The sequence below is a fragment of the Solanum lycopersicum genome, chromosome 9 (genome assembly GCF_036512215.1).
Source record: "Solanum lycopersicum chromosome 9, SLM_r2.1".
In the NCBI taxonomy this organism is placed as follows: domain Eukaryota; kingdom Viridiplantae; phylum Streptophyta; class Magnoliopsida; order Solanales; family Solanaceae; genus Solanum; species Solanum lycopersicum.
In genome coordinates, this window is record NC_090808.1 from 9,121,883 (window position 1) to 9,139,449 (window position 17,567).

A 17,567-nucleotide genomic window follows, 5' to 3' on the forward strand; every position below is an offset into this window, starting at 1 on the left:
GAGCTCCATTTAATAACTTCTATGAATAGACACTAGGTTGCACAAAAAAGTCAGTTTTGGAGAAATTCAAAGCCCAAAAAGGTTTTTAAAAGGTTAAAAGGTTCGTTGAGTACCTCAAGGCTATGTCATAATAGATTCGAATACATGCCCCAGATCGACTTTCAGATCATAATTGCTCTAGTAAATAACTAAAGAAACTAGATAGGAGATAGAAAAATAGAAGAGAAACGAACTAATTATAGAAATATATCTCTATCTCTAAGGTTCACTAATTATTTGACTGTTGGCGGGTCTCTTTGTATGTGTCCGGAAAGAGGAGGACTCAATGATTATTCGTTCGCCGAAATCAGAAAGTTAAAATTTTGGTAGAAAGGAATCCCGTAAAAATTTCTTTCGAGGAATGGGCCAGACAGGGTCATTTATCAAGAACAATAGCTAAAGGGATTGATATTACCACTTGGATCTGGAACCTACATGTTGATGCTCACGGTTTTGATAGCCATACCAGTGACTTGGAGGGGATCTCTCGAAAAGTATTTAGTGCACATTTCAATCAACTCTCCGTCATCTTTCTTTTTCTGAGCGGCATGTATTTCCATGGTGCTCGTTTTTCTAATTATAAAGCGTGGCTAAGTGATCCAACTCACATTGGGCCTAGTGCCCACGTGGTTTGGACAATAGTAGGCCAAGAAATATTAAATGGTGACGTAGGCGGGGGTTTCCGAGGAATACAAATAACATGTGGTTTTTTTTAGCTTTGGCAAGCATCTGGAATAACTAGTGAATTACAACTCTATTGTAGAGCAATTGGGGCATGGGTCTTTGCAACGTTAGTGCTTTTTGCTAGTTTGTTTCATTATCATTCTCTAAGTATCTATATACACTCCTTGATACGTCGACGTAATCTTAAAGTTCATATGAACTTAATATTCATTAAGGGAAGCTTATGTCGATATGAGATTGGGAAAACCCAGATTTCACAATTATGATAGGCAACTGATCAGAGTTAAAGCCACGACGGTGAAATCGATATGAAAACTCCAAGAAGGTGATATCTTTTCCTTTCCTATTTGACTGTCTTTTTAGGTTTTGCTGTCTTTTTAGCTACTTTCGTATTATTTTTATCTAGCTCTATCTCTTGTTGTAGTGGGACTGTACTTCATTTTGATTTCAATAATAAAGATTATGGGTCTCACTATTTAATTATGTAAAAATTAATTGAATGAGTGTTGTTACAATCTTTAATTAATTAAAAATTCTTACTTATACCTACTCCAACTATTTCTATTAAGAGAAAATACATAATAACCCAATTAAACTATGACCTATCATCATATATTATTATAAGAGGGAACAAAAAAATTTAAATGTTGAATTATAATTTACCCTTACTATAAATTAAATAAAGCATTTAATTATTTAGTTTAAATATTAAGTTGTATCATTTTAATAAAAATGTAGATGACTTTTGCATTTCCTTAAATTAATTCTTAATTAAAATATAAGGAAATAATTAAATGTTTGGAATGTGAAAAGATATATTTTTATTATACATGTATATCCTAGAATAATTACTGGCATATGAAAAGAGTGACCCCCATTTATCCGATTAATGCCACTGATGTTATTTATTTGATTTATTATTACTAAGATATTAAAAGTGTGTTATATATGAATGAATTAGTAATACATTATTGAGATGACTTGTAATTGTCTCAACTTATTACTGATTACAATGATTTGTGTTTTTCATCTTTTTAATTATTCATTCAAACTAGACTAGATTCCAAGTTAAAATCAATAATTATTAGTGGTAATGTTAATTCTCTTATTAAGTCTAACTATGATTTGTATTTTTCATCTTTCCATCTATCTATATATTAAAGACTATTTTAGAACTGAAAAATATAAAATTTAAACAGACATTTTTACTACTATTAAAGAACTAGGTGATAATCATTGAAAAATGAAAGATATTGTTATTCAACTGATAATCAAAAAACTATTCCATCTATGATAGGCAAAAAAGACATGAAAAAATAGAATACATGAGGTGGAGAGAGGAACTTGAAGACTTCTTTTTAGACATGCCTAAGTCCTCGTATCTCTTTCGATATATATTCTCCATCACGAAGATTATTGTTGTTTCTAATTTCTTGTGCATTTCTAATAAACTCATTGTGGTGTTGTAATCTTTTAGCTATTATTATGAGCTTTTTAAATAGATGTATGTATGAAGTTCAGTGCTTAAATTATATATCTGTCAGTTTTATATTTTAAATATAATTGCTTTTAGTCTTGTATAATTTTGATAGTACTGTCTTTTAATTTTAGAACCTTAAATAATATAAATATTTCACTCCATCATTTCTCATTAATAAGTGTGCATGTATTTTTAATATTCATTTATGGCTATTAAAGGTTATCACTTATTAGATCATAAAAAAAGACATACAAAGTTAAAGGAGACTATTATATTAATTAATTTCACATACTTTTTGCTTGATGCCAAATGCGCAATCCCTTTTTTTTTTTTTATACATGAAATATAATTGGTAAAATTAATATTTTTGATTTAAACATGTTATATTTGATAGCACAATTTTGAATTATGTAACAATAGTAAAAAATAAACGTGCAGCTCACGTTGTCAGAAACTAGTATATTACTAAAAGTATGAATAAAAAAGATAGAAAGTTGAATTATGATTTTATCCCTTCTATAAATTAAATTGTTATAAAATATTTAAATATTTGATTGTATAAATTTAATTAAATGTCAATGACTACTTATTCAACGTTTATTTTATACTCTTAATGGTCATAACTCTCATCTTTTCATATTCATAACCTCCAAATATTTAAACTAAAACTTTAAGATATCTTTTGATATTCCTTCTACTCTATCTATATAAATTCAACTTTTTTATCTCATTAAACTCCTACCAAGGTTATTAGGCTATTATTTTTATTCTATAGTTAGAGCAGATGAAGAAGACTCTTGAAATTTGATAGAATATTGAAGGAATTGATATATATATATATCAGTCTTATAAGAACAATGTGTATGTTGTATTTTTTCTTAAATCTATTTCTTTTTGTCTTTTTTTCCCCTATTGGACTTCTTAATTTAAACTTCTACGAATGTTTTATTGCCATGAGTCTTTATTCTTATTTTGTAATTGGTATATCTTTTTTATTAATTACAGTTTATATATATATATATATATATATATATATATATTTTCATGAAATTTTAGTCATTTAAACGTATTTATAAAAATTCACATGAAACACACGTGCAAAACTACTTTTTTAGAAAAAGACACTTTCACTTTGCAGGGTATCTATTACCCCCCTAAACAATTTTAAAGTGTTATAAATATACCACATTTCAGCCACCGTCAATTGCAAAAAAGAAAGTGCAATTATGTAACAATTGTTATCGGCAATGTTTTAAGTCTTAATTATTTCATCTTTATTTTTATTTTTCTTTTTATTATTTATTAGCTTCTTTTTTTTTTCCTTTTTTTCTCTTTTTTCTTCTTTCTTCATCACTCTTCTTCTTCGCTACAACCCTCCATTTAGCTGCCATCACTGTAGGTCGCTGACTTGGCCTCAATCGCCGCCAATCCTACAATGTAGCCATCATCCCACCATTATTATAATTTCATTTCCACCACTAATACAATCAAATCATTATTAAATAACATAAAATTACTAATAAATTATAAATTCAAAATTAATAATTACGGTCAATCTACCATCTTCCTTCAAATACAAAAATAATTATGCTGCAGAAATTCCCTTACGATGGAGGTAATGAAATACTATAATACTCTTGCATCGATGAAATTGGTTTATTTAGATGCTAATAAACTATATAATTTTTTTAATTTTAAAAAACAATATTATCAAAGGTGGTTTACAATTATTACTATTTTTGAAAAAATTAGGGACAAAAAAGAAACAAAGAGAACCAAGAAGCCAAGGAAAAAAAATGAGTGAAGTTATGGGTCTTCCAAGTTGAACAAGATAGAGAAGAGGCAGTTGTTTTTTTGAGTTTTGGGAAGAATATAGCAAAAAAATTAAAGAATGGAGAAAATACAATAAAATAAATAAAGAAAGAAACTAATAACACTTCTAATTAAACAAATATAATTTTACATTCTGTCTCAACTCACTCGCTATCAGAGAATTGAACTACACTTTACATGCCACATAGTCACGTAATGGACAATAAATTTATACTACATCAGAAAGAGGGGGGGAGGGGTAATGTACAGTTCGTTGTGTTGTTTTTTATTTTGATTATGAGTTGAATTTTTATGATTGTTGACTTATGCTTTAACGCAAAGCTGCAACTGTTGAAAATAGTTATGTATAAGAATTGGAGCATTGAAAATATCTGTCATATTAATGAGTCTTCCAGGGATGTGTTCATCTTGGATTTGTTTGGCAGGATGAGTATTTTCTCTCCACTCAATTTTATTTATCTTAATAAACACCTTGATATTCAATTCTCAAATCACATTACATGAAGGTCTTTGCAACTCATTATGAAGACTCTTAGCACTTGTGATGTTGTTTTCTAACTAGTGTATTAACAAGGAAAAGAGCCATTTCATGCTCTCCACTAATGAGATCACTGGTTTTTCTCAAAAAGATAGCCCCATAACTTATTTGGGTTGCCCTCTTTATATACGAGGCGATAGAATAATTTATTACTCAGACCTAGTGGCAAAAGTGGTAAAAATAATTATTGGTTGGAAATCAAGGATATTGAGTTTTGGGGGAAGAGTCACCTTGATCAAGCATGTGCTTCAATCTATCCCTATTCACGCCATTGCTTCAATTTCACCTCCCAAAACTAAACTTAATTATATTAAGAGAGTTATAGATGATTTCTTTTGGGGCTTGGATAAGGAGAAAAAGAAGTATCATTGAGCGTCTTGGAAAACTCTAAGCTTCCCTTGTGAGGAAGGAGGCATTAGGGTTAGGAAACTGGAGGATATTTGTACTGCAATGCAATTCAAGAAATGGTGGACCTTTAGAACAAAGAATTCTCTTTGAAGTCAGTTTTTAGACCAAAATATTGTCAAAGGGCCAATCAAATTGCTAAAAAATTGGGTACTGGACAGTCTCGTGTTTGGAATTATACAATGGAAAACACAATTCTCATTGAACCTCATATTAATTGGAGAGTTCATTCTGGTAACAGTCTATTTTGGTGGGGCGACTGGTTGGGCGAAGGGCAATAAGCACAACAATATCTTACTTTACAGCAAATGGAAACTTGAATGAGACTCTTCTAAGGCTGGAAGTGCCCCCTCACCTAATCCCCAAGATCTGAGCTTCATACTTCAATTTCAGCCAGGGGTAAGTGATACAGCAGTGTGGAAACCCAATGAGAATGGATTTTTTTCATGCAACTCAGCCTGGAGAATATGCAGACAGAAATAGGATAGCAACATCCTTAATAATCACATCTGGCACAAGCATATTCCCTTCAAGATCTCCTTTCTTTTGTGGAGAGCTTTGAGAACCAAGCTTCCAACTAATGAAATATTGCAACCTTAGGAGCTGCACCAGTTCATGGTTCTTGTTGTAATATACCTGGAAATGATGAGATCAACCACATTTTTGTTAATGGGAATTTTGCTAACTATATCTGGAAGTATTTCTCTGCTCCTTGTAGTATCATTCATGATCAGGTGTACCTAAGAGACCTTATTAACAACTGGTGGGGAAATGAAACCAAAAACGATGTGCAGAAACTTCTCTTCCAAGCAGCCCCTATATTATTTGTTGGAACCTATGGAAGAATAAATGTGGGGCAAAATATGGGGGCAATCCATCTAGAACTTATAGAGTCAAGATTCTTATTAATAAGGATCTCAATCATTTAATCACAACTAATTATCCTTATACTCATTGGTCTCACACTTGGCATGCTATAATCAAAATTATTGAACATTGCAAGTAGGAAGTCAGAATTTGTCAAGTCAAGTGGGGTACTCCTCATGTCAACACTCTGAAGCTTAATAAGGATAGCAGTGCCCTCAATAATCCTCCCACAATTGGGGGAGGGTGAATTCTGAGAGTTCAGACTGGCAGATTGGTGTATGCTTTATCTATTCCCTTAGGTGAGGGTACTAACAATCAAGCATAGACTCTAGCAGCTATTCATGGTATTGAGTGGTGCGTAGAGCATGGATATAGAAGGATTGATATTGAAGTTGATTAAGAACTATTCAGAAAATGGTTAACACACAATCTCAAACCCCTCACTGGTAGTTGAAACAGCGTATACAAGATCTTACCAACCTCACTAGGCAACATGAATTTTTCAGCTGTAATCACATTTTCGGAGAAGCAAACAGCACAGCGGACTTTCTGTCCAAGAACAATCACAAATCAGACATGGTGCAACATTACTACACCTTCCAACAGTTATTACCATAGTTAAAAGCAGTTATCTTCTTGAGAAAATGGGAGTCTATAACTTCAGAAGAAAAAAGCTGAAAAGGATCAAACAACCACATTGAAGCTGTTAAAGTTCTCATGATGGCATCAACTCAATCCAATTGGCTTCCCATTGAAGGATTGCAGGTTAACCTTTGTTTTTTCTTCCTTATCTATTCTTAGCTAGGTTTAGTTCTTAGGTATCTTGGTTGTATTTTCCTTTTAGTTTGTAAGGGGAGATTCTCCCTTGTTTATGTTTTCTAGTATGATGTATGATAGGAGTCCTCTCATTAGGTACACAGTGCTAAGTTTCACTTTCTAGAAATGGAACATGATAGGCATCCTTAGTAGGATGACTAACTAAGTGAACCACCTTAGATCAGGAGGCAAGGCTTATGTCCCCCTCTTTGTATTTTGCTTTTTTGCTATATATGATAAGGCATGGAGTATTTCTAAGCCCCCGATCCCCCAAGGATCATTAAACTTTTTTAAAAAAACACATTACTTCTCAAATATCGTTCTTGATTTTAAAAAAATATATATGGTATTTCTTTTTTAATTTTCAAATAAAGATATTCTAATCTTCATCTTCATATATCCATGACTTGTTTATATGAAATGATTACTTGTCGTTTATCATATATCATCAATTGCACGAATTAATAGTGCTCAAATAGTGTTATTTATCAAAAATAAAATCCACAGAGACAATCCAGTTTGTTTTGTTAGTTTTGATAAATGATCTTCTCTAAAAATAAATTTAAAAAATCTTATAACCCTTTTTAAAAAAAATATCCAAATGACCCATGCAAACCTTTATGAAAACTCCATTGCTCATAAAGTAACCTTAGTTAGAAGGAAACATATAACATTGTTAATCTTTATAATGGATGGCATATGATAAACTGGGTCTTAAAAACTATCCATTCTATACGAACAATCTATGCATATTAAGGTGGAGATTAGAAACTATTTTTATAAAAAGATTCAATAGAAAAAAAAATCTATTGCAAAAGGATACAAGAATAATAGTTTAGAAGAAATATGGTTTGAGAGATTAAATATGAAGGAGTATACAAATAATTAAATTTAGAAGAGAGCAAATATTATTTAAGATAAAAAAAAACTCAAATAATAGAATAAGATATGTAGTTTTAGCTCTTCTAGAAAAAAATAATATCATTGGTCATATTTGTGTCACGTTCAAACCCATCTTTTCTTGTAGACACCTACTCTAACACCTAGAGATATGAGAACCCTTACCATCCAGTTTTTAAAATGGCAATGCAGATTTTCATAAAACATAATCTAACATCTTGTTTAAATATGGAAATACCCTTAACTTGATTTAAAACATATCATATGTAAGGAAGACCGTAACCACTTCCAACTCTGTTAACCAACCTACTAATCCCCCTCAAGTTCTCATGCCACCACCTTGGTCCATAACCCAATCCCCCTTATCAGATATGTCCTAAACACAAAATAACCATAACCAATCTAATATTTAAACTATACACCAGACCCATATCATCTACTTGACCTAGTTACCAAAACTTAGTAAATGAAAAAACTAACAATCAGAATCACAAGTATAACATATCTCAAACTCCCAATCCTCACCCAAATAAACATGTCCAACATGATCACATTCAACCTCATAACTATATACAACTCACCTTTCAAGTAACCTGGACAAGTAAAGCATTCCTAAGACATCATCTATAATAATTAACATCCAACCACGATTTATAAAAGACCATCCCAACATTTAAAGAAAAATACCAACCACTCATGGACCAACATGCATTGATAATATTATGAAAGGTAAACACGGTTCACTGATGGAACCAACACATAAATTTTTGACCCTCTCATCAAATTCACATAAAAAGATTAGTGTACAGGTGTGGTACCAAATTCAACAAGTGTTAGTATTCATACCATGCGTGGTACGATCTAGCCGTTAGTATTTTTGTACCGATGTGGTACTCCGATCAAACCAACAATCACAAACAATATGCACAATCACAATAAATAATTACACTTGAAACCACATATAAATAGGTTCGTTGCATAAGATTATCAATACTATGTAAATTTCACATTCTTTCTTATGTTTATTCCAACATACGTTACTCAAGTGATACTATAAATAAGTAGACATGCATACATTACTTGGAAAACTCACAACCATTACTAGCTGAAAGGTAATCTTCTGAGCAATACCTGATTATCCTAGCACAACTTCCCTTCCCTAGACAACATACAAACACTCCATAGAACAACCTAAAATAACTTATAGTCATTATCATCCTAACAACCTTAGACACGATCTAAATCGCCCAACTCTGTGGCTAAAGGCATATGCATGCAAACTACAACACTACATAAGGTATGATATAAGTAAATAAGGGTCTAAATACTCACTTCAAGTAAATCTAGCCTAGATGGGCGACAAACATCTGTTATTGAACCTTGACTATGAGATTTTGGCTTTGTGAGAGCAAACTATGATGAATGTGGACCAAAATTCTTTGGTTTTCACATCCCTTATGTTTTAATCTCTTCCATCCATTTCTATCATGCCTTGAGTGCCTTCAGAAGATTCCTTAGATCATCCCTAGTCCATTTACTCCTTTAAAACTGAAACGAACATAAAATTAGTTTCATTAACTAAGGTGTTATATTCTATCAACCTACAATAATGTCCATGCAAGGTATATAATGGTGTCACCATAATGGAGACTTCCCATTGTGGTACTCTGACATTAGCCTGATTAATTTTCTAATAAGATAATTTCATTATGTGCTTAAATTTTTAGATTTGGCACCCCATTTTAAAAAATTAGGATTTCTCACATTAGATGCCTTTGAGTAATGACAGATTGGGCAGTTACAATATATACCAATTTATCAATTGGGCATCTCTGAATGACCATCTGCATGGAAGGAAAATAGACTAGCTTATGAGGTATACCGCATGGTTTGGATGATGTTAATGAAATACTCCTCTATACACAAGTATTTAAATGCTAGCACATCCCACGTAACCAAGACTACCAAAACAAATTTCAAACGCACAACAAAATTTCCTTCCCATACACTAAGATGGATCTCAATATAGCGACTACTAAAAATCAAAAACATAAATAAGAAGGGGAATGGTTTTTTATGCCCATTTCTCTTCTTTTCAAATCATTGAAATTATCCCCAAACCCTTTTCAATCATTCAAATCAAAATGCCAAAACTATGGTAATTATCATGCACTCTACTCTATTTACTTTGTTTTATGAATAAGGGTGATTGCATGAAAGGAAAATATATGCTAGAATAGAGTTTGGATTGATATTAAAAAACTTTAAAATATTGTATATATTGAAATTTTTGAAATATGTGGTTTAAAATTACATTTACAATGCAACTAAAGTGTTCTGGGCGTAAGGATCACTAGAAATAGGGGCGAGATTGGTTCCAAAATAGAGGGGAAAGTAAGAGGGCTTTTTTGGTTACAAAACTAAGATTCAATCATAATTTAGAGGTTGAAATTCTTAGATTATTTCACATATAGACAATGGGGTACTTTAGGAACAGTAATATGCAGAATTTTTTTGGATTCTTGGGCTAAGGGGTACAATCTAGGATGATGAAGGTCGTTATGGCACCCTTGCATCGTGCTACGGGTAGGCTGCTATAACTTCTAGGTTGTCACTATACAACCCCCCTCCCCACCCCCCACCCCCACCCCCCCGCCATGCACACTTACCTTCACATTATAGAACATGCAGAACTACCATGGCGCACCCCTGCGCAATAACGCCTACATGTGCACTATAGTGCGAGCGCGTAGAATTTGGCAACCTCCAATCTAGTCTAAATATTGGATTTCTCTATTACACACCCTTTTCAGTATATGTTGAGAGTTCTACTTCATACTTCTCATGTTGAAGATAATTTAATGGACATAATTGTCGGACTAGACTTCCCCTATTAGATATTATCTACATATCTAACCACAAGAGGTCGAACAAAATCTGGCGGATAGGATTTTTTTCGAAGTTAGTGTAATGATTGAGCCCGCTAGTGATATTGTTTGGTTTGAGCTTAGGCCCACACAGATTTAAAATGTGTCACTAATTGGTAATGAGTATTTACTTATAAATCCAACATCTCTCATATGTTTTTTTGATATAGGACAATAATATCAAGTTAGAGTGTCACATATACCCCTCTGGGAAATTAGCATCCTCGCTAAGGTTTTCTTCCATCTCATGTGATTTACCTTGATTCTGCATTGAGGTTTAGCCTGTCTTACTGGGATTTTCCTAAACTGAGTTGAAATTTGTCCCACATCGACAAGGCTAACACAAAGGTGACTCTAATACCAAGTTTATTATGGCCCTATTCTATACCCTAGTTAAGATATTGTACCTCAGACTATGAATGATACCAATCTATCCTTTAAAATATCAGGCATATTACATGCACTATATCGGAAACTAAAACATATGCTTAATAAACCAATCAACGAACTCCATGAGAGTACATTACTGTTGTCTGAATAAAACATCAACTACTTTAGAATGAAAATATAATTCTATCGAGACGTAATCCTATATACCTTAAAACAAAGACAACATAAGAAAAAAAGTTGTCAGTCTGAAACAATGAACTCGCCAAATGAGAAGCGCTCACAAAAAAATAAATGAGAGTATTGTACCCTCACTCACCACGAATTTGGGCGTGAATATCATTATCAACATCATTAAAATATGTAACACATAGATATATACGTCTGTTGTAAAATGTACTAAGTAAGTACAACAAGAAACTAGATAAATAATTTAAAGAATTAAGAACAAGGTAGTGAAATAAGTTTTCCAAGATCATATGTTTGATCTTGGAAATAGTCTTTTACTATTTGTTCATGATTCTTTAAATGATTTAGCTAATGCTCTCCCTTACTTTCGTTGTACATTCAGCTAATTGATGCATACATTTCTCTATGTTGCATCCTTTTATGATGTAGATTATGACATCATCGTAGCGAGTAATGTTGCAACACTTCCAAATATCTTTTAGTTAGCTCTTCTCATTTGGAGACTCTATTGTTTAAGACTGTCAATATTTTTATGTTGTCTTTATTTTTAGGTATTTGAGGGCCATGTCCTGTAAGACTTACATTTTAATTATAAAGTAATAATGATTTTTTCAGACTAGTAATGTAGTATCACAAAGTTTATTGAATTCTTTATTAAGCATATGTTTCGATTTTACAATAGTGTATATGTTATATTTGATATGTCAAGTGTTATCCCGGGATCATCCGTGGTCTTAGGTATTGTGCCTCGACTTGTGAATAGATTTATATAGGAAAATACTTGGTATCAGGGCCACTCTTGTGTTATCATTGTTGATATGGGTCAAAATTCGATTGAGTTTAAGGAAAATCATGGTAAGGCATGGAAAACCCAAATATTGAGTCTAGGAAAATTCTATACAGTGAGGCAAACCTCTTTGAGGATTCTAAGTCTATATAGAGGTCTATGTGACACCTCACCTTAAGATTATAAGTCCCACATCGGTAAAACATAAGATAGATTTGGGTTTTATAAGTAAGTATGCCTTATCATTGAGGGACACATGTTAAAATCCTCTGGGTCTATACCCAAAGTGGGTATAGGTGTTACTAATGGTAGTATAGTTACTCATGTGTTAATGCAACTGATAAGATTGGGAAACCTTAGTGCTGAGTGTAAGTGAATCCCATATGGTCGGCAAAATCTCATCAATGACGTTCAGTCCATATAGATGGGGTTCATGTGACACCTCAATTTAAGATTATAAGTCCAACATCAGCAAAACATAGGAGAGATATTGGATAGATATGTAAGAATACATTACCAATTAGTGATACTTTTTAAATTAGTGCAAACCTACTCCCAAAGCGGACAATATTACTAGTTGGGTAGGCCATTACGATAGGTTTTCAAGATGAGAGGAGCAACGAAACATATTAGTATTTCGTATAACCATATTTAGGAGTTCAATTGGAGTCCTTTGGTGATGACTCATCCCTCCTTTTAGGTCGGGCGGGTAAGGGATTTTATGTGATCCTCCCTAATATTATATAGGATTCTCCCAACCCCATTATCCGCATAGGAGTGAACATCCCCCTAGATGCCCGGTCTATAAAGGAAGCATTGGGGTATCAAAGGTCTCTAGTTCAGCCTATGATGTGAATCTAAGGGAGACTCATATGACATGGTTATAAAATACAATGGTAAAAGAGAAGTCATGTGGGAGAAATTTTTCTGTCTTTAAAGTGCTTTACCAACAACTACTATTCGCCCAATGATTGAAAGTGCCTATCACCGGTTCACTGCAGGAGATTACTAATAACACTTGAAACCACAAGTAAAGTAAATTGATTCGTTGCATAAGATTATCAACATAATATCATTTCACATTCTTTCTTATGTTTTTTTACATGCATTGCACAAGTGATATTATACATTTACATACATACATAACTTGGAAAATGGATAATTATCACTTACAAATGGTAACCTTCTAAACACTCCCTAATCATCCTACACTCTTCACCCATAACTTACCTTCCCAAGACAACAGACAACCTTATCATAGAAGAACCTCAAATTTCTTATTGACATTATCGACCTAACCACCTTAGGCACGGGCCTAACCGTTCAACTCAGAGCACAAAATCCTATTCATGAAAATACTGAACATACACAATGTATGATGTAGGTAAATATAGGTTTAACTTCTTATGTTAAACAAAAAAAAACTAATCTATCTAGGTGTCATGCATCGATTGATGAATCATTACTATAAGATTTTGGCTCCAAGAGAGAAAAATGTGACGAACAAGGATTGAAATTCCTTGGGTTTTCACCTCTCTTGTTGTAACTCTCCCCTCTATTGCTCTCATGCCCTGGTTCTTACATAGGGGTTTTTGAAGAAGTCCATATCATTTTTGTTCTTCTAAAGTGGGAGGAAAATAAAATAAATCATATTTGTTATGCTATGATTTCACACAGTCCACTATAATTGTCGTGCAAGCTCTATAGTGGTGAGGCCATAGTGGAATGCTTATCCATATGGTAGGTCGACATAAGCCTTATCAATATAGTGGTGACACCATAGTGGAATTCCATGTGTGCTCAATTTTTTTAATGTTGCACCGTGTTTCCAGAATTTTCGGATTTCGCATGAGATTCCTTTGGATAATTACAAATTGGGTCAGAAAATCTCAATAGTAACAAAAAAATAATAAATTCGGAAAAATGTAACACCCCATACAAAAGAATCAAGCAGATAGACTCTACGAGTTCTAATTAAATTTTCACAGTTCACAAGTACCAAATAATAATTAGATATATAAGTATCGATAAGAACACTAGAAGAGATCACAATTAAGATAAAATAGTAGCAAACTTTTGAATTCTGAAGCTATATTTTTGTTGGTTAACAGTATCTCATACCTGGTGGGAGCATAAAGGTTTTTAAAAAAAAGGACGAAATCAGGACTGAAGGTTGTTAGTAGTGTATTTGATATGTGATCCCATTTCTTTCTCCACAAATGAAGTCTCTATAAAAGGTTTGTGCAATCCCATAAATCACATAAGCAAAATAAGGAAAATTGAGTTAACTTTTCAATACATAGGTCTACGATTTGAATGGAGATTATGGAATTCAATCCATTAAATATAAGACTCGAGAAATGATTTATGATTCACATATATTTATTAGAATAATAACATAACAACATAATAAGATTGAATTTTCGTTTCACTACTAATCTACAATTAAGATACAAGGATCTGTGAAATCGTTGAATAATGTGCAACTTATATAAGGTAATAGAGCTTAAAATATATTTATTTCTATAAATATATCACTTTGGAGCTAATAGAAATTTGGATGAAGAAAGGAAACCTACCTCATCAGTAGCTTTTCTTTCTAGCATCTCACAGCCTTACAAATTGATTTAAGAAGATGCGGACTACATGTCACATTCGATGTCATCTTGAAGTTCATATGAAGTGGAGCTTCATAAATTGGAGTTTATGTCGATATGATACAGCAGAAGTTGAGATTTCACAATTATGGTGGGTGACTGATCAAAGATCAAGCCACGGCGGCCAAATCGATATGAAAACTTTGGAACATGATATTTTTCCTTTCTACTTTCACTGTCATTTTAGGATTTGCTGTCTTTTTAGCTACTTTTATATTGTCTTTATTTAGCCCCATCTGTTTTTGGATTGGGCATATACTTCATTTTGATTTTACTACTGTAGCTTATGGGCCTCATTGTTCAATTATGTAAAAAGTAATTGAAGGAGCGTTGTTACAGTTTTCAGTCTTAAGGGGCCAAGAATTATTTCAATATGTTTACCTTCTCTAATTTATTAATAAATTCTTACTTACACCTCTTCCAACTATTTATTTTAATAAGAATTAATGTTTACTGTAAGAACTACGATAGCATGATTGTCTTCTTAAAATTTTTGGATCTTAGTGCAGATATATTATTTCGGGTGAAAATTATAGGAAAAAAGTATGATGGTTGTCGTACTTATTTATCCCATCTTGCAAGATCAGGGTACCTTAAAGTTCAATTAATTAAGTAGAGGTGTGTTGTTAATACTTATAAATTGTTCTAGGACGAAACTAATAATTCTTATCTAGTTCAAGGGTGTTTTCAACACATCCCTCGAATTTATTTCAAGAGATTACAAGAGTTTAAAATCACTTTCTGTGTCATGTGGCAGATCGAGAATGTATTTAAGTTAATTTAGTTAACTATATGTATATTTTAAAGGCCACCAATAGTCCCAGGATAAAACTAATAATACATGTTAAGTCTAGGGGGTTTCACAATACTTCTCTAAGTATATATATACACTCCTCGATACGTAATCCCTTATATCACATTGCTTCTTACTACCATTCTTTACCTTTTCTTTAAAAAAATTAATTTCTTTTGTATATTTTATTAAGACCTTAACCATTGTAACCAACACCAACACCGAGTCCCTCTGAGGCGAAGCTGAAATTAAAATCTAGCTCATGACATATCTAGGAAAAGATAGGGAAATATAACAAAACAATTCAAAGTCACAAAACAAATCATAAAATCAAAGTAACTCTAAACAAACTCGCTTTATCATACTTTTGGGGATTATCCATCACCCTTTTTTGTGAGACTATATGCACTAAGAACGCAATAGAAAATTAAAAAAAATTGCACTTCGACAATTTGACATATGATTGTTGTTTCCCCAAAATATCTAGAACAATGTGAAGATGTTTTGCATACTGATCTTTAACATTGGAGTAGATCAAATTATTGTTAAAAATATAATCACAAAGGAATCTGGAAATGACTTGAAGACACCATTCATCGAACTCATGAAAGCCGCCAGTGCGTTGGTTAATCAAAATGTTATCAAGAACTCATAATGCCCATATTGAGTTATGAAAGACATTTAAGGCATATCCTCGGGCCTTATTTCAATTTATGGTACCTGACCTCATGTCAATCTTTGAAAATGTTGAAGCACCTTGCAAGTAGCAAAAAGATCATATATATACGGGGTAATTAATACTTATTTTTTATGGTAACTGCTAAATGTGATTTACTTTTTTAATCTCACTTTTTGAATTCTTCTAAGTACAAAACCATTTTTAGAAAAATACTTAGAAAGAGTCTTCGCTTAATATTTCAAAGAAACTAAAGAAAACTTAATTTAAAATGACTAACAAATAAAGTCTTTTAAAGATTAGAGAATTAAAAGGTTCACATTTCCACTATGAGAATGTGTTAGCACTAAAAGTATCCGCTAACATGTGGTATTCCGATGAATAATCCATTTGTATAATTTCAAAAAAATGAAAGATATTTGTTTAAGAGGTACCAATAGAATATATAGGTCACAAAAGTTGGTCCTCTCTATGTTGTTGAATAGTTTAACATTTCATTTTTCATGTACGCTTCAAATTATGTTAGTATCAACCAAGTCTAGAATTTTTTAAATATATCTATAATTTTGAAGAAGTATCAGACACATAAATAATTGCCTACATATTTTATCATGTTGCACGTGTGATGCCCCTGGACCTTGTTCCGTAATTGGATGGTTCGACTATTTCAATTGAATGGCAAGCTCAGAATCCACTTTCACTTTTGGCAAAACTTGGTCTAGACTTAACATCAGACTCCTTGTTAATGGTTAATTAGGTTTCGATCGGTGAAACAATTCATAAAGTGCTGACGACTTGTAAAAATGTCATGGAAGACTCGACAGATGAATCCATATTGAAATGAGTGTTATTTCCTCATTTGGCCTAAATCCTTCGTCCATCTTTGTAATCGCATGGTAGTACCCAAAATCATAAAAAAATCATATCAAGTATATATTTTTGAAATTGTGTTCATCAAAGAAATTTATAAAGATATTCTTAGAATCAAAATGCCAAATTTTAACCATACCCCTAATAGAGAATCTGCCTCCAAATTCTCTTTGAACTTCTTCGATGGTGCCTCTACCATGTAAAAATTTGCAAATAATGGTTAATCTACAAACATTTGCAAGCACTTTTATTTCATCCATAGTGAAGAAAAAAATAGGATTTCTATTGAGGAGCTCTGTGGTCAGAATTTTAGCACGGACTTTGTCATAATAGGTTTGCAATGAGTGTCCTAGATATGGATTATGTACCCTTTGTCATTTCACACACTATATTATCCATGGTAGTTGGCGAATTGTTGAGATACATCATACCCCCTAGACGTAACATGGTGTACTTGACCCCGAAGAGGTCTCATACAAGCTCTAAGCATATCATAACATAAAGCATTCGAACAATTAGAGTACAAACGAATTTAAGTCCAAAAGTGTTTATAAAGGAAAAGCGGAAGCCTAACTTATCTAAATTAACCATATATTACAACTCATGAGTCAAAATAGGGTCACAACCCCATCAACATAATCTGACATTGAAAGTACTAAAAGAAACTCAAAGTAAATGTCACGTCCTCAAATTATTAGGAATCACCACAAGCAAGGAGA